This window comes from Stegostoma tigrinum, chromosome 10 (assembly GCF_030684315.1).
Source record: "Stegostoma tigrinum isolate sSteTig4 chromosome 10, sSteTig4.hap1, whole genome shotgun sequence".
Classification (NCBI taxonomy): Eukaryota; Metazoa; Chordata; class Chondrichthyes; order Orectolobiformes; family Stegostomatidae; genus Stegostoma; species Stegostoma tigrinum.
In genome coordinates, this window is record NC_081363.1 from 60,111,557 (window position 1) to 60,130,503 (window position 18,947).

General features: G+C 39.3%; 1 protein-coding gene across 5 annotated transcripts in view; it reads right to left on the bottom strand.

Moving 5' to 3' along the window:
- LOC125455634 (neuronal PAS domain-containing protein 3) overlaps positions 1 to 18,947 on the bottom strand; it is a 1,150,912-nt gene that overhangs the window by 1,036,320 nt on the left and 95,645 nt on the right. The window contains exon 1 of one of the 5 annotated variants that reach the window (XM_048537895.2): positions 9,136 to 9,534. The exons of the other annotated variants lie outside the window; for them this stretch is intronic. The gene's annotated coding sequence lies outside the window, so the exon portion shown is untranslated. Of the gene's footprint in view, positions 1 to 9,135; positions 9,535 to 18,947 lie in introns of those variants that run through there. 5 annotated transcript variants of the gene reach the window in all.

The window sequence follows — 18,947 nt, forward strand, 5'->3', positions numbered from 1 at the left end:
TTGTCTCTGATGCACTGTTTGCAATGTAAACATTGAAATGTCACAAGACCATTACCAAACCGAATAACTCTTTCAATGGTTGAATATTTTTTCTGGTGGATATTGAGTTTCTTTGAATAACTGATAGGCCTTTCAATTCCACAATCATCCTCCTGTAACAACATAAGTAGCTCCAGCAGTAAAACATTTACATTGCTCACAACAACAGTAACTTAAAAGAGGCTCAAAAAAATTATAGCATGGCTAAAACTAGTGATGTTAATACTGCTTTTAAATTCTCAGATGGCTCCTGGCATTGTTCTGTCCATCAAAATTTCATGTTTTTTTTAAACAAATCAGTCAATGGTGCCACCTACACTAGTAAAGTTCGGTATAAATTTCCTGTAGAATCTGCTCCGCATCCAATGTTACGCCCTAAGATGTCACTTCTGCCTTTGAAAATTCTGTTTTTACCAAATTTATGACCAACTTTGCCTTCTGTCGTCTCTCAGAGAGCTTTGCCAAATGCTTCATGTGCTCTTTCAACGAATGGCTATAGATCACTAAGTCAGCTATGTAGATGGCACAATTAGTCAATCCTGTAACAACTCTGTTCATAAGTCTTTGAAAAGTAGCCAGTGAATTTTTCATTCCAAAAGGCATTACTTTAAATTGGTATAGCCCATTTGGGGTTACAAAAACAGAAACTTCTTTTGCTGTCTCCTACAAAAGGTACTTGCCAGTAATCATGAACTAAGTCCAACTTTATGGTGTTAATACATTGTCCTACTTATTGCATACTGTCCTCCAGCCTTGGAATTGGCTAGAAGTCAGATTTGGTCACAGTTGACCTTCCAATAATCTATGCAGAATTGTTAAGTACCATCAGGTTTGGGGTCCAACACAGTCGGCAAACTCCACTTGCTTTGACTTGGAGCATCGCTTCCACTTCCTTCTGAACCTGTGCTGCTTTGAAAGGATTAGCCAGTAGGGGCATTGATTTATCAGAACAGCATTCCCTACATCAACCTGAAGTACTATGGTATTAGCCCTTCCCAATCTATTTCTAAATAGGTTTTCATAGCACTGCAACAGGTCTTTCAATTCAGTTTTCTGTTCCTGACTCAGATAGCTCACTACCCTATCCCATTCCTTAAGGCTCTGAGGAAGGGTCGCCGGACCTGAAATGTTAACTCTTTTCTCCTTCCCACATGCAAACAGACCTGCTGAGCTTTTCCAGCAACTTTGTTTTTGTTCCTCATTATTCAATTTATTCTGAGGCACATTGAAATCCAAATCATCTGTATTTGATTCCTCACTCCGAGCGGCAGTAACTAATACCTGTTTCTCCGGTTCCTTTCGCCCATGATAGTGATGTTTTAGCAAGTTTACATGACAGACCTGATGAATTTATTTCCAATCTGTCATGTTTACCAGATAATTCACCTGACTTAACTTCTTCTCAATCTGGTGGGGACCACTAAACCTTGCTTTGAAGGGATCTCCTACCACTGGCAACAGCACCAATACTTTCTCCCCACAGGCAAATGTACAAATTTTAGATTTCTTATCTTCTTCTTGCTTCATTTGGTGCTGTGCCACTTTCAAATGCTGTCTAGCTCTCACCTCAGATACATAATCCAACTGTGATATCTCTGATTTCAGACCTATAACTTTTTCTTAATTAATTTGAAAGGCCCTCTTACTTTGTGTCCAATTATTAATTCAAATGGAGCAAACTGAGTCAATTCATTTGGAGTATCTCTAAAAGCAAATAACATAAATGGGATATCTTCACCCCAGTCATTTGGGTAATCCCAGCAATACCCCTCAACATGGTCTTTAGCTTCTGATGCCAGCTTTCCAATGCTCCCTGGGATTTAGGATGGTATGCATTTGATTTAAAAAGTGTTCAATGCCTAAGCTACTCATGACCTCCTTAAATAATTTGGCAGTAAAACTGGACCCTTGGTCTGACTGAATCTCCCTTGGTCGTCCATAACAGCTAAAGAAAACAAGCAACTCCTCCACAACACTTTTTGCCTTTGACATTCCGTAATAGAATTGCCTCCGGAAACCTCGTAGACTCATCAATTATGGTTGGCAAATACTGGTTCCCACTTTTGGTTTTAGGGAGGGAACCTAGACAAATCAATTGCAACCCATGTAAAAGATTGTTCAAATGCAGGAATCGGCATTAAAGGCACTGGTTTTATCACTGTCTGTGGCTTTACTACCATATGACAGGTGTGGAAAAATTCAACCCGATCTTTATGTAATCCAAGCCAAAAAAAGTGCTTCTGTATCTTAGCCGGAGTCTTCCTCATTCCTAGATGACCTCCTACAGGTAATTGAGCTACCCACAATATTACCTGTTTGTATTCTACTGGCAACACAATCTGGTGAACTTCCGCCCATTTCTCATTTGCACGAACCTGCCAATGTCTCCATTTCTGCCTTAAGATTTTATCCTTAATGTGATAGCATACTGGAATACACTCTGATTCCTTTTCCAAATATTTATGATATAATTTCTTCATCATCTCACCTTTTTGCTGTAACTCCATTAATCTTTCAGAACTAAACACCTCTGTGTGATCCTCTACCTGCTTCGGTTTTAAATTTCCCATTTCAGCAAACAATGTGTCAGCCAACTGCACCTAAACTCCTTCATCTTTCTCTTTTATTTTCCTTTGTTGTTTTAACTTATAGCCGCAGGATCTCGTCACCACACAATCTGGGAAGATTCCAGGGTATTTTTCTTTTAACTCCTCAATTCCTTGTTTTTCTTTTGGCTTTTCTACGACAATGGGCATTAATCTGACCTGTGGTCCAACTATATCATTTCTAAGAATAAACTATATTCCTGGAATAGCCAATTTTTCCATCACTCCCACTATCACTTTCCCAGTCTTTCTAGCCTTATCTTACACAGGGGAAAGACTACTCCTTTCTCCATTTATTCCACAGATTATCACTCTCTCAGGCAATATTTCAGAAGCAGTACAAATATTTTCATTAATTACTATTAGAGGCAGAATAGCTCATATTTCTCTCTCAAAATTTTAACTGCCTAACCTATTGACCCGTTCTACCTGAGTAAATCTTACCTATACAGGTAAAGTCTTTGAAAAGATTGGGTACTATCTCACAATGCAGCCAGTGACTAGCTGTGCACCATCCTGCTGCTCCTCAACTTCTCTTGGTATTTTCATCAATTTCTTGAATAATGTCACTGATTTAGCTTCTTTTACCACATCCTTTTTCCAGCACCTTTCTTTAACCACCAGCATTGCGACTGTGTGTATCCTACCTTATTGCAGTGAAAACACATGAGGTCTTTCACCTCTTTTCCACACTCTTAGGTTTCTTTTTTCACGAGTGGTAAACTGCTCCCCGTGTGATCCACTCTTTTTTTAATTGAAAGATCTCCATCTTGCCCAATTTGTACCTTCACGGAATGAAATCGATGTCAGTAGCTAGATTTCAACTTATGCATTAATGCATATTCATCCGCCATCTCTGCGGCTCTTCTCAGTATTTTAACTTTCTGTTTCTCAACTTAAGTTCTTATCATTTCTGGATTTTAAACTCCTCCAGCAGAATAATCTCTCTAAGAGCCTCATATGTCTTTTCTATCTTTAATGTTCTCATCTATCTATCGAAGCTGCTCTGTTTAATTCTTTCAAACTTGATATAAGTCTGACCTCGTTCCTTTCTTACATTTCTGAATCATTCTCTACATGCTACTGGTACCAATTCGCAAGCACGCAAAATAGTCTGTCTTACTTCTTCATATTCTCCGGACACCTTCTCCGACACCTCCAGCACGTTCATCTGTTCAGCCAAATTCTCAAAGGAAATGGAAAGGGCTTTTACGTCTTTTTCATCAAATTTTAGTCATGTTTGGACATATTTGCAAATATTGCTACCAGGCCTTTGGCTATGATGGATTTGCTCATGATCACTATTCTCCTAACTAAGTCTAATTTCTACCTTCATCTCCACCCTTTTAAGGCAACTTTCCTGTGTAACTGCCAAATTCTGAAGTTCAAACTCTCTCCCTTTCTCCCATTCTTCTCTCTTTTTTTTCCCCTATCTTGTCTCGTTTTCTCTCTTTTTCCCTTTCTTCTCCTGGGGCTTTCCTCTCCTTTTCTTTTTCTTCAGCCACAGCAATTCTTTCCTTTTCTTTTTGTTGTGCCAGAGCAGTTCTTCCATTTTGTTTCGTTCTGCTAGGGTAATTCTTCCCGTTTCTTGTTATACTGCTGGGGAAATTCTTTTGTTTTCTCTTTCCTCTGCTTGTAACCATAATTCAAACTGCTTCAGTTCCCCTTCATGTTCAAGCAGCTTCATCTGCAATTGAATCTGAGCCATTTCCAAAGATCTAGATGGCATTTCCAGCACATTTAAATGTCAAGCTACTGCTGTATCTACCTCTCCTTCTCTCATGGACAAAGGCAATCCCAACTCCAGCTTCTCTGCCAATTGCAACGGCTTTGCCTTGCTCACCTTTTATAAAACCCCACAAGTTACTTCTTCCAGTCCCAGAAACTCTTAGTCACTGAAACAGCCATTATGCCACTTTTGATTTTGACAAGCAGTCAAAATTAAACAGATTTTCCACTTTTCACTTAGATTTTATTTAAAGATCGAGGACACTAGTCCTCAAGTCTGTTTAAATCTGCTGGGACCTTTCATAACCTAAATCTCCCAGCTCTGTCTAAATCTGTCCAAACCCATTCAGATCCCAGACATAGTGGCCCCCTCCCCCCATCTTTTATAAAGCAGAAGTTGACCCCTCCTTGAAAACTGAAACAGAAATACCCGAAGAGGAGCGCCTCACCCTATAATCTGTAAAAGGGGTGTGAAAAATGGCACAACGTCCTTTCCAACAACTTCTAACAGCTCAATAAAATAAATCCCTGATACTCTCTCTCTCTATCTCAACCAGTGAACAAATTAACTAAACTGTTAACAAACCAAAAAAATCCCTTCTAATTCCTAATTATTCCCGAGTAAAGCCAGATTCTAATGATATGCTGTTGCAATAAATATGAGTCCCACTTATAATAATAAAAGGAATTTAATCACTCAAAATTATAGCCAGGTTACATGTTTTCCAGAATATCTGTGCCTTCTTTGTTGATTCTTCTGTCTGGAATATTGTGGCATTGTTACTGTAATTATTTAGATGGTGCTTTTTCTAAGACATAGAGAAAGCTGTGAAAGACAGCAATTTTCCCTTGAGAGCTCAGGGCCATTGGCTTTGGCAGATAGCAGCTAGCTCTGGGGCTTTGTCCAACTGTCCTCTTCTTTTTATACTCTTGATGGCATATCAATATCTCTTACAATAGGATTGATCCTATGTTGTCAAAACCGTCAGGTTGAAATTTATTAGGTTGTTGGTATCCTAGTGCCTGGTTAAAATTGATTGGCTAAATTCAAAAGTTTGCTGTCCTTTTAAAATCTGCTGCTTGGCCTGCTAACTGTAAGGGCTTTTTTACAAGTATTTCAATTCAGGCGCTCTGTGTACTTGCAAACTTTCAAGCTGCTGCTCACAGACATCCACTTTAAATCTTAAGCACAGAAAAAGCACATGATTGTCTAAAAGAACCACGCAAGACTCCACCCCTAAAATTTCACAAACGCCAAATTCTAACTTCCTGCCTCCCAATGCATAAGTACTCTAGCCAACTGATTGAGCCAGTTAGTACAGACAAATTTAAAGAGGAAGCTGCAGAAGAGCTTGAAACAGAAAATTACACAGGCTGAATTTTCCCACTCCCTGGACAACATACACAATGGTGAGTTGGATGGGAAAATATGAAGAAATTGGAAAAATTAGATTCTTAACATTGAGAAACAAAGTGAGTGGCAACAGGCATACTTACATGCATTTTCATCTCATTTGTATCTAATCTCACCTTATTTATACATAATTCTCATTATCTCATGCAACAGAGAGGAAAAAAATGGCAACATTCCCAACCTGAAAGACAGAGTGGGTGTCTGGCAACTCCAGCTCGCTGCTTGCTCCTCTGAGCTTCTATCTTGACAAGAAGTAAACAAAATTACAGGGGACAGACTACAGTCAATTTTTGCTGGTGGGGGGGGACAGCTTCTGCTCACTGAAATTCAAGATAGGTTATCAGGCAACACCACTATGGTAAGAAAGTTGGAGAAATGAATTGTGGGATTTCACAGCACCACACTGGGATGCAATGGGGACAAAACTGTGAAGGGAGTCAACTCAATGTAACAGAATTGAAGGTGATCGGGCATTGGGGGACTGGGTCATTGTGGAAGAGGGTGAGCGAGTCATGAACGATCACCACCACTCTGATTTAGGCTTCAGGCATCACAACATAACGGTTTGCACAGCAAACACAACTTGTGTTCTCTTCCATTCTCACCTAAGTCATGGATGTATAATGGAAAGTGTTTCTTTCTGTCTGAGCTTGCAGATTCCATTTCTGTGCATTATAAGGCACTTCAGGGGCAATGGTATTCATCAGGCACTTACACAATACAGATTAAAAATATACGTTGTGTGCATGTGAAACAGGTGTCCAAGTCTGTGGTGTACATATCTAAGCCACAGGTAATCCTGACAATGTCACTGATTGTTATCAAACACCGTCATCTGCGTGAAGCAGAAGTGATCATAGACAACCTTCACAATGTCACTTGCTAGCAACAATTCAGAAAGACAATCCAAGGCCTTATCAGCTGCACAACAGCACAAAGCTGATTTCCTTCCATCTCATGCAATGTTGCCTTTCTTGGGATATGGGGTATGGCAAGATTGGAGTATGGTAATCCTGTCCCACTTATAATCTCCTACTATATTTGCGTGGCATGCCTTATTCTGCATTCATCGGAATAAGGGCCACGACTGCAAAGATCCATGTAGACATATTGCATGGCCTCCTTGTTGAAATCCTCCATATCCCACTGGATCGGAGAGCACACTAAACTGTTATTTGTGCATATGATACAAATATTGACTTCATGTTATTAAGAACCTGTTCTGTCGCTGATATTCCCCACACAGCAGAAGTCATCATTGTGCTACAAAGGCCTAGGGATATTGAGGAAAAGCACCAGCCATCCCAAAAGCAGCAGCAACCTCCAAAGGCTGCCAACCGGGACAGACATGTAGACACAGCTGAAGTCCCCTTCAGGATGCTGATGTGGGGCAGGAGCGCCAGAGTGTATTGTTCACCTGCCTTTTCCTCCAGGAGGGTAATGTATAATGCCACCGCAGGCTGAGGATGGCAATCAAAACCATAACATTTGCTGTAACTGGTTTTGCAACCTGAGCAGGTAGATGGCTACACTATTAGGTGGCTGTCAAGGCGACTAATTAAATATGTTTTGATCTGGTCTTCACAAAGGAGGACACAGATAACATCTCAAAAATACAGGGGATCACAGGTCTAGTGAGTGGGGCATTGAAAGAGATCCGTGTTAGTAGGGAAATGAAGTTTGGGAAATTGATGGGACTACAGGCTGATAATTCTCCAGGACTCAATAACCTGCATCTCAGAGTGCTTAACGAAGTAGCCCTAGAAATGGTGAATACATTGGTGCTCATATTTCAAGATTCTATACACCCTGGAACAGTTCCTATGGAGGGTAGCTAATGTAACCCCATATTAAAAAAAAGGACTAGATTAATTTAGATTATCTGGTTGGCATGGGCAAGTTGGAGCTAAGGGTCTGTTTCCATGCTGTACGTCTCTATGACTCTAGCAGCTGATTATGTTAAATACAAATTGATAAATAGGTTAATCAAAGATATTAGGCAGGCGTCAGGATCTAGACAGTCTGCTCTTGTTCCTAATTACTGAGGTCTCCCAATCGCCATCTTCCATGTTTACTTGAAGCCCCGAATAAGCTCATCATGAACTAGTGCCTAAAAATGCATCATGTCTCCTATATAATGGCCTTTCAGCTGCATCATAATATTTAATTTTGAAAAAGATGTAGGGCAACCCCATGTCCTTTGTTACGTACAATGTTACCATTCCTTTATTGTGTTCTAAAGCTTGGATTTTTTGGGTCAAAATCTGAAGAGTATTCCTCATTACTAATTCCAAAATGATAAAAAAATCATATTCCATATAGAATTTTTAAATTTTAGGCTGGTAAGATTTCATAATTAAGATAACCACAATAAGTAAGGCCAATACACTTTCACTATTCCCATACTAAAAGGGCTGCATTTCTAGAGTCCTTGGAAAGTAGCAAGTCATGCTATATATATAAATTGGGTCATTAACCATATGTACTATTGGGTTAGAACTTTCAAATCATTTTACATTAGAAAACTTTACAAGCAACATTTAAATACAGTATATGAATAGAATTGTTGATTGTCTAAAATTCAATGATTATAACTATGAAACTTGGTGAGAAAGACTTGGCTGCTCATTGCAGTTGTTGTTCAACATTGACACAGCACACAAGATCACCAAACAGGATCACTAGGAATCACTGTGTATTGATTTCACACCAGGACTACAGCCAAAGAAAAAGTAAACTGTTAGTGTTCATGATTTATTTCATTTGCCTTTAAAAAGGTAGATTTCATTCCAATGCAAGAGGAGAACCAAAGGGCGTTATTTTTTCTTTATTCATTCATGGGATGAGGGGCTTCGCTTGGTTAGGCAGCATTTATCGTCCATCCCTAATTACCTATAAGATAGTTAAGAGTCAACCGCAATGCTGTGGGTCGGGAGTCACATGAAGGCCAGACCAGGTAAGGATCGCAGTTTCCTTCCCGAAAGGGCATATGTGATTCCATACTGAATATCAGGTCATGATGAAGGGTCCCGACCCGAAACGTCAACCCTCCAGCCTCTTTAATGCTGCCTGGCCTGCTGTTTTCCTCCATTTCCACATTGTATTGACTCAGGACAGACATATTCGAGTTTGTAACTGAGTCCTGAAATTCACATTGCTGTTTCACAATCATCGACAGAATACAATATAAATCAGATAGGCTGATTATATTGAGGACGTTACCAAGCATGGTAACGAAACGTCTGCGAAACAAGAAACCAGCTAGGCGATCCAACAAACTTTAACAACATCAGATAGGGTGTGGAGATTTTTTTTGCATATGAAAATAATTCAAGCTTAAATTCTTACTTTAAAAATATGGTTCAGCAATTTCTTGCAATAGTATTAATTCCCAGGAATGGCTTCTTTAGTAAGCTCTTCTGCCCAGGACTCGTCCACTTTGCTTTTCGTTTTTACTCTTTTTCCTCTTTCATCGTTTTGCTGGTGAAAGGCGATATGAAAGCGTTCTTCGTCGAGATCCGAAGCGGTGGGTGGTGAGTCCACATCAGGACTCTGACAAACGATAGCGAGGCGGCTAGTCCGGAGCGGGATCAAAAAGACGGCGGTGAGGTGGTAGCTGATGGAGGGGTGAGCATAGGCTCCTGGTTTTGGCTGCGACATCGACCATGACCAGCGGCGGCTTCCGCATTGAGGTGGTTTCGGTCCGGCAGCCATGAAAACGTTTGGGCAGCTTTTGCAACGTCTTCTTTCCCGGGATCGGTGAAAAGACTGATCTTTGGGGGGCGGGGCTTCAGCAGCGGCTTCCAGCCATCCTCGGAGATAGTACGCCTTGCTGCTACCGAAGGTCAGTAGTGCAGGCAGTGTTTGCTTGTGAATGTGGTGCCAAACAAGAACACCCAAACCCCTTTGGAAATGAATACTTACCAATGTCTCACTATTTAACAAACGTTCTGCATTGCCATTCTTCTGACCAAACTGGATAAACTCACTTAACACGCAGTGTATTCCATCTGCCATGTTCTTGCCCAGTTACTCAGCAATTGAAAATCCCCTCGAAGCTTCTTTGCATTATCCTCACAACACACATTAGCACCAAGTTTTCTGCCATTCTCAAACTTGAAAAATACATTTGGTTCTCATAATCAAACAGATTGTAAACAGCCAGGATCCTACTGGTCACAGCTTGACAACATGAGAATGACCCAATTATTCCACCTGATTTCTGACCGTTAAGTAAACTCAATCCATGCCAGTACATTGCACGTGCTCTAATTTTGAAAGAAAAGTTAATTCACAGTAAATTAATTCACAAATTTACAATTGCCTTCCTGGTTTGATAGTTTTAACAAAAAAATCTTTAAAAATTCCTAAGTCAGATTTGGCCGCCTACAATTTAACATGATAATGACTTGGTTTTTGTTACAAATAAAATTCCAGGGAACAGCATTCAAACACTGAACAACATTCAATATGATCGATCAAAGTTAACGTGTACCATTTCCTCATCTATCTTCTGACATTGATAAACATTGCGGAGACATAGCGATAAGATGACATAAGCTGATACCTGAATGTTGAGGGATACAGGAATATTTCGGAAGGACAGGGAACCAGGAAAATGTGCAGGAATGTCGCTGTTATTAACATAATGGAGAGGTGTGAGCTAAGATTAGGAAGCCAGAAAGTGGAAGTAGTTTGGGTCGAAACAATAAATGACAAAAGCAAGAAGCCACTTGTGGGCGTGGTGTACAGACCCCGCAACAGCAGTCACACAGGATGGAGTTTAAACGAAGAAATCATGATACCTTGTCAGAAAGGAATAACTACAATCATGGGAATTCTAATCTAAAATGTAGATTGGAAACGTAAGAAAGTAGCTCAGAAGAATAGTTCATAAAATAAGTTCAGAATAGTTTCTTGGAACAGCACATTCTGGAGATTACCAAAAAGCATATTGCAAAAGACTTGTTACTGTGAAATGAGATTGGATTAATTTTGGCCTGACAGTGAAAAGAGGAGTGGGTTCAACCCCAGTATTTGGAATTTAAATAATGTCAGTTATAAGGGCATAAATGGAGGCTAACTACTTGAACTGGCAAATGAAGGTTAAAAATAGATCAATACAGATGCAGCAGTAAACTTACAAAAGGATATTTCAGAATACACAGAATACTTACTATGCAATGAGTATGAAAAAGTCCAAGGAGAAGCCCCACCATAAAAGTTAAAAATAGTGTCAAAGAAATGACCAGTAATTGTATAACCATGGGTGGCAGGTCAGAAGATTATTTGAAGAGGGATATTTAAAAAAGCAAAAGTATAATAAGGCAGGAGGAATACAGAATGTAAGAAAGCTAGCAGAAAATTTAAAACAGCAAGAATTTTCATTAATATTTGGAAAAGGAAGAGAGTTATCAAAGTGAATGCGAGTTGCATTGAAAGAGAGTTTAGGAAATTAACAATGAAAAATGAGGAGATGGCAGACGAACTGAATATTTTGGTATTTTGAATCAATTTTGACGTTAGGAGAACATAAGTAGCAGCCCATAAATAGTTATAAAATCAGGAAACAGAAGGGAGAGAGGAACTCAAGAAAATTATAATCACTCGGGAAGTAGTAATGCCTAAATTGTTGGAGCTGCATGCTGATGAGTTCCTAGATCCTAGTGAATTTCATCCTGTGCTCTTTATAAAAAACGTTTAGTGGGAAAGCTGCGTGATGGTTCTAATTTTTCAAAATTTCCTACATTCAAGGTAGTAAATGTAATTTTTTTCAAAATGTAAAGATAAAAAGTAAAAAGCTACAATCAAGACAGCTTTACATCCATCAGAAGAAATATCAGTTATTATTAAAGGTATTATAGTACAGCAGTTATAGGCATATGATGCAATCAGGACTAGCCAGCCAACATGATTTTGTGAAAGGGAATTAACTAACTAGTTGGAGTTCTTCAAAGAAATAACATGTGCAGTGGATAAAAAAGAACCAGGGCTGCAGTGTACTCTATTTATTTTCAGATGACATCCGCTAAGTTGCCACAGCAAAAGATTACTGTGGAACATGACAGCCGGCGGTGCAGGAGACAATGTTATCTGGACAGAAAATTGGTTAGCTAACAGGAAACAGTAGTCATGAATGGGTATCTTCTCTGGTTGTTACAGGAATCAGGGCCTGGGTCTCACATTTCTATTGTTCATGTCATAACTTGAAAAATGGGAGCAAACATATGGCTGGCAAATTTGATGATGATGCAAAGGTAAGTAGAAAGTAAATTACAAAGAGAACACAATTAGACAACAAAATAGATATAGATAGGTTAAGTAAATGGGCAAAGAGCTGGCAAATTGAATATGAGAGAACATGTGAAATTGTCCATTTTGGCAGGAAGAATATGAAGTATTTTGTTTAAATAGTAAAAGATTGAAGAGCTCCGATATGCAAAGGAATCCAGTGTCCTCGTCTGTGGCTCAGAAAAAGCTTTTATGCCAGAAAAGTAATTTAGCCAATAGAATATTATTGTTTATTGCAAGGAGAATTGGATACAAAAGTCAGGAGGCTATAATTCAGTTGTACAAGGCACTGATGAGACCACATCTGAAGTATAGCAATACCTAAATAAGGAAGGATTCAAATGTGTTGGTAGCAGTTCAGACAAGACTCAACAGGCTAACAAAAATATGCAGCTTTGTTTATGAGAAAATGTTAGACAGACTGACATATCCGCTGGAGTTTACAAGACTAAGAGGTAACCGGATTGAACCACCCAAGATCCTTTGGGGACTTAAAAACAGAAATTACTGGAAAAGGTCAGCAGCTCTAGCAGCATCTGTGGACAGAAAGCAGAGATAACGTTTCGGGTCCAGTGACCCTTCCTGAGAACTGATGGTAGCTTGGAAAATGTTTGTTTTTATGCAGAAGATAGGCTGGGTGATGGGAGAGGGGTATGGAGTAAATGATAGGTGCAGATAGAGCCCAAAAGAGGGAGGAGGACAGATCTAAACAGATAAATAGAAAGCGGGACATAAAACCAGCGCTTCATCGGAGGCTCACTGATGATGTTACCTAGAATGGTGACGAAACCTTTGAAAACTAACCTTCCAGCTCAGCAAGCAAATTCACATCCAGAGAGAGGAGGACAGCTGGACAGAAAAAGGAATGTTTAATGGCCCCTCTAGCAGGATGAATAGCTATTAATGGGGACTGTTTGTGGTTAAAAATAGGTTGTGTGTGTGTGTAATAGCAGACAATGCAATAACAAAGCCCAGAATGTGAGAGTTGGGGAGGAACTTAAGCCCTAAAACTTTTGAACTTGATATTGAGTCAAGAGGCTGTAGAGAGGCCAAATGACAAATGAGATGCTGTTTTTTCAGCTTCTGCTGAGCTTTGTAGGAGCACTGCAGCAAGTCTGAGTTAGAGATGTTGGCAAGGGAGCAAGGTGGTGCATTGAAGTGGAGTGGCAGGAAAGAGGGAACTTGAGAGGGTGGTTGTGGAAAAAATGTTTCTTCTTGTGGGACATAAGAGAACTAGAGGTCACTGGCTCAAAAATGAGGATGCACATTTCAGATGCAAATGAAGAGAAATTTTCTCTCTCAGTAAGCCTTGGTCTTTGGAAGTTTTCCTCAAAGGCGGTGGAAGTAAGGCTTTGAACATTTGAAAGGCAGAGACAGACAGATTCTTCATTAGCAACAGGATGAATGGATATTGGGGCTAGGCAGGTGTAGTCACAATTAGATCAGCCACAATATTATATCAAGAAACAGGTTCAAGGCATCAAATGGCCCTGTTCCTAACTCATGTTTTTGCGTTCTCATGAAAACAACAAATCTTCAGGAAGATTCCCTATCAGTTGGACTCAAACTCCTGTTAAATGGATTTTTTTCAAAGAGAAAAATTGGTACACCTGCAGTAGGATTATCTTTTGAAATTCTTCCAAACTCAAGCTAAGAGTGCAACAATGTCTTTCCACTGTAGCTTCCATCAAGCATGCTTCATCTGCAGTGAAGTCCACAGTTATGCATGCCCTCAGCACCATAAGCATCTGTTTCCAATGCTCAAGTTACTGCTGAGGTCCATAATTCAAGAAACAGTAATTGGTGCTTTGTAAGCCATGCGTCAAATTCTTCAAAAACATCTAAGATTTATGTGCTGTAGTGCTAGTAAGCCTTGAAAGATTCCCTGAAGCAGCAAAAAGCACAAAATGACACAGTAAGGCCATCATATGTCCCTACACAGGTATGAGCAGAAGTAAAGCCAAGGCAAACTAATGGAATTAAGTTGCAAATCATCCACGACATCATTAAATGGCAGAACACTCTCAAGGGGCTGAATGGCCCACTTCTACATATAAAAGCATAAATCAACAGTAATGTGTTAGCATTGGTGGTACACTGCTATCCTGCAGGTATTCGCAGATGAATACATTTTCACCTTCCTTTTGAACCAGCAGATACAGGTGCAATCTTATTTCACTATGCATAATAGATGTTCCATAGCCTCTCTCCATTATGTGCCTGGAGATCATCCTTCTTCACTTATGGATACCTCCTTCATCAGGACATATTAATGGCCATTATACCATATTGTCACAAAATATTCCTGTGTTAGTTCCCTTTCAATAAACTCAATAATTAGAATCAAAGAATCCCTATAACTTGGAAACAAGCCCTTCAGTCCAACAAGTCCACACAGACCCTCAGTGGATCCCACCCAAACCCATCCCCCTATAACCCATCAAATCTACACATCCCTGAACACCACAGGCAATTTAGCATGGCCAATCCACCTAGCCTGCGCAGCTTTGGACTGTGGGAGGAAACCAGAGCACCCAGAGAAAACCCATACAGACACAAGGAGAATGTGCAAACTCCACACAGTCACCTGAGGGTGAAATCGAACCCAGGTCCCTGGCACTGTGAGGCAACAGTGCTAAACACTGTGCCACCATGCTGCTGGAAACCAAAGTGGAGAATGTGGGCAGTGTGTGTAGAATGTATCTAGAACCCAGATAAAACAGTTACATTTCTATGTGATCTTGCAGAAGCTCATCATCAATGATCAATTAAGCACAAAAAAGGTATTTTCTGACTTTTTCCCAGTGTGCACTAACCAATTTCTACAGGCCAGAACTTATCTTACCAGTAAATATAGATGAATAATCTTGAGCAACTCAATAACAGCATTTTACATTAATCATAAACTACTTGCAATAAAAGTTAACCAGTGACATTAAAATAATGTCCATGTAAAACAGATGAATTACAACTGGTACTGAAATAATGCCAAATTGAAAAACATCACTCTCTGTTAGAACTGTCTCCTGTGACAATGCTATAGCTTTAAGTGGTGTGTTTGGTCCTGGTTTATTTTAGAGAGAGATTGGGGGGGGAAGGAACAGGTAGCAAATAGTCTATGAGAAGATAAACAGTTTGTGAGGCCTTGAGTTTTTTTTTAAAAGTTGGAACAATAGAAGCAGCTTGAGTGGGTGTGGTCAAGCTCTCACAGATCCAGCATTTTCATTTAGCTTTCAGCAGCTGTTCCTCAGATCTTAGCAGGATTAGAAGGCAATGAATCTCTCCTGTCTGCTTCTCTCTCTCTCTCTCTCTCTGAATAGAGTCGTAGAGTCATAGAGTCATACAGCACGGACAGAATGGTCTTTTAATGTTCTTTCCACCTGAACTGGAGAACTGCATGTAAGACAATCTATTTTCTGAATTTCCATTTTGCCAAGGGTGTGTGTATGGGATCTTAATGTACTGGAACAGTTACAGTTTACTGGTAAAATAGTCTGTTATTCTGTTAAGTTTCCCAACAGCATTAAGTTATTCCAAATTCCTCTGTTGTATTTTAACTGTAATGTTTGAATAAATTGTTTTGCTTAACATCAAATTGACACTAGACTTAACACTAGCATTGTGTCTGGACCACAATACGTCATATTTACCTTTAAAATAAGAAAAGATTAGGGTCTAGGCTACCATCTTAAGATAGAGTTGCATTGGTCTGGTCCATGACAAATTTGGGGCGCTTGTGGGATTAAAATCCATAGTTCCAGGTTGGGTTTAGCATTATTGGACTCAAAGACAGCAAATGCTAAGTGTTCGTGTTGTTTATTTCGGGTGTTGAATTTGGTTGGTTTAATCAGGGTGTGCCTCGTGTAGTCACAGCTCTTTCAGTCACTCAAAGTTTCCTGGGGGCTAGAAGAAGTCACTTTGGATGCTTTAGAGAAAGTGAGCAAGGCAATGCTTTTGGAATTCTCAAACAAGCTGGAGTTGGGGTTGCTTGCATCTGGGAGGGAAGGGGGAGATAATTGTGGCAGTCATGCAGTATTTACAATTGCCAGGAATGCTACTAGAAACTTGGGAAATAGCTAAAATTCATTTGAAAATGTAACAGCTTGAACATAAAAAGGAAATGAAACAGTTTGAATTATGATTGAAAGCAGAGGAAAAAGAAAATGAAAGGATAATCCTAGCAGACAAAAGGGAGAAAGAGAGATGAGAAAAGCAGAGAGAGAGATTTTGAACTTCAGAAGTTGGTAATTAGAAAGAAAAGTGGATTTAAAAATAGAAAGTAGATCTGGTGAGGAGGATAGTGATGGACAGCAATCCCATCATAGCCAAAGACCTAGTGGGAATCTGTTGAAATAGGTCCAAGTATTGCCCAAGTTCAACAAGAAGGATTTAGAAGCCTTTTTCATTTCATTCGAGAAAGAGGCTAAACAAATGAAATGACCTGTGACCATGTGAGTATTGCTGATTTAAACAAAGTGGGTAGATAGAGCTAGTGAAGTAATTGCATCACTATCAGAGAAAGTATCTGGGGAATACAAGGAAGTGAAAAATGCCACGTAAACTGCATATTAGCTAGTACTAGAAACCTACAAATGGCATTCCAGAATCTAAGGAGGGAACCTAGTTAAACATACATAGGGTTAGAAAGGATCAAACAAAGTAATTTTCATCGGTAGTAAATGCACCGAAAATAGATTAAATATATGATGTTCTTATCGAGACTATTATTTTGAAGAAATTCAAAAATCCACTTCCTGGAGGGTGAGACCTCATGTGGAAGAGCAGAAAGTGAGTACTACAACATTAGCAGAGAAAATAGTAGATGATTATGAATTGGTTCATAAATCAAAGTTTGGCTTCCAACATCAATTTTGACCTATAATAAATCCTCTAGCATAAGGGAAAAGGAGATCACATTGCAGTTGGTAAAGCAAGTTTACCACAGGACAAAAAGGAAGCCCATGAAGGGTAAAGAGAAATTTTAAAAAAACTCAGGTTTTTTCACCACAATAAAGTAGGCTAGAAGAAGTTACAGTCTTGTTAGCTTAGAAAAAGCAGTGGGAAGACAGATATAGGAAAATGTGTTAAGCCAAGAGTTCTGTTGAAATGGTGAAGGAAAGCGCAGGGGAAGCTAAAAAGCTTCAACTGAATTCACAACGTGATAAAGGATTGGCTGAGAAGAAAGTGCCACATGATTTTAAACAATATACTTGCGAGAATAAGGTTTACTGGTATATTTCAGGGTAAGCGGGTAAAGAAATTAAAATTTTAAGAGATATGGGAGCATGTCAATATTTGATGGTGAGAGATGAAAAGGTATGTAATTCAAAAGGAGTATTGCCACAAAAGTTGGTAACATGTAGAATTCATGGTGAGGACAGCTGTGATCCATTTCATAAAGTGAGATTGGAAAGTCCGGTGAAAAAGGGTGAAGTGGTGGTAGCAGCAGAGAATTCTCATTTCCAGGAATATAGTTTAACCTTAGGAATGATATAGCTGGACCACAGGTGGGAGTGATGCCTATGCTGGTTGAACAGCCAGTGGAAAATCAAGCAATTGTGGTAGTAAAGGGAGCATATCCTGGGATTTTCCCCTGACTGTGTGCTAACAAGATCAAAAGCCACAGGTTGAAGCAGGAGGAGAAATCAAAGAATAATGGTAACGAAACTGAAATTCCTTTGTCAGAGACTATGTTTGATCAGAAGGTTAAGGAAAAACAAGAACAGGTAGAGGACAAAGTGGATATCTTAGTTTGGAGACATTAATTAAAATACAGAAAGATGAACAACTATGGCCATTTGATCAAAAAGCAGAAGACGAATCTGAGTGTATCCCAGAATGTTACTATGTTAACAATGAGGTCATGATGAGGAAATGGAGACCATCACATAATCAGAGAAATGGGCAGAAGCTCAACAATATGCATTATTGATGGGTTGTAAAAAGGTGGTGTTGCAAGTCGCACATGAATGACCAGTAGTAGATCATTTCAGAGTAAGAAAAACTCAAGCCAAAATACAAAAACATTTTATTGGCCTGGAATGCATGAGGATGTGGTTGAATTTTGCCAAACATGTCATATGTGTCAGGGAATTGGAAAGCCTCAGGCAGCAATAAAACCACAACCCTTAACACTTATTCCAACATTTCAGGAGCCTTTTACAAGGATCCCAATCTAAAACTACAAAAAAGGGAATCAGGATTTGATGACCATACCGGATGTGACTATAACATGTCCAGAGAATATTCCATTGCACAGAATCACAGCAAAAAGGAGAAGATGAAATTACTCAAAATTTTCACCAGATACGGACTACTAAACAGATAGAAGCAGATACAATCAATGTGACATCAAAATTGCCCAAGGAAGTTACAAATAGCTCAGGAATAAAATAATTCAAACCCACTAAAATGCCATCTAGATTCACAATGAGCATGAGAAAAGTGGCATCAAACATTAAAGACCATGTTGAGGCCTTATAATTAAGATTACACAGATGATTGGGATAAAGGAATCCTATTTGTACTTTGTGCAATCAGGGATGAATCTATCAAATTCACTTCATTTGAATTAGTTTTTGGGCATGAGGTGAGAGAACCACTGAAATTAATTAAGGAGAAATTGGTGATTTAGAGTTCAGAGACCACATATTGGTCTATGTGACAAATTTCATGGACAGATTAAATTGAGCAGATGAGTTGACCAGACAGCATTTAAAAGTAGAACAGCAAGTGATGAAACAGGAAGCCGACAAGAAATCAAAAATTCACAATTTTGCGAGTGAAGATAAAGTGTGAGTGCTACTTCCAGTGGTAACTAAATCCTTAAAAGTAAGGTTTAGTTGACCTTAGCAACTCAAAAAGAAAAT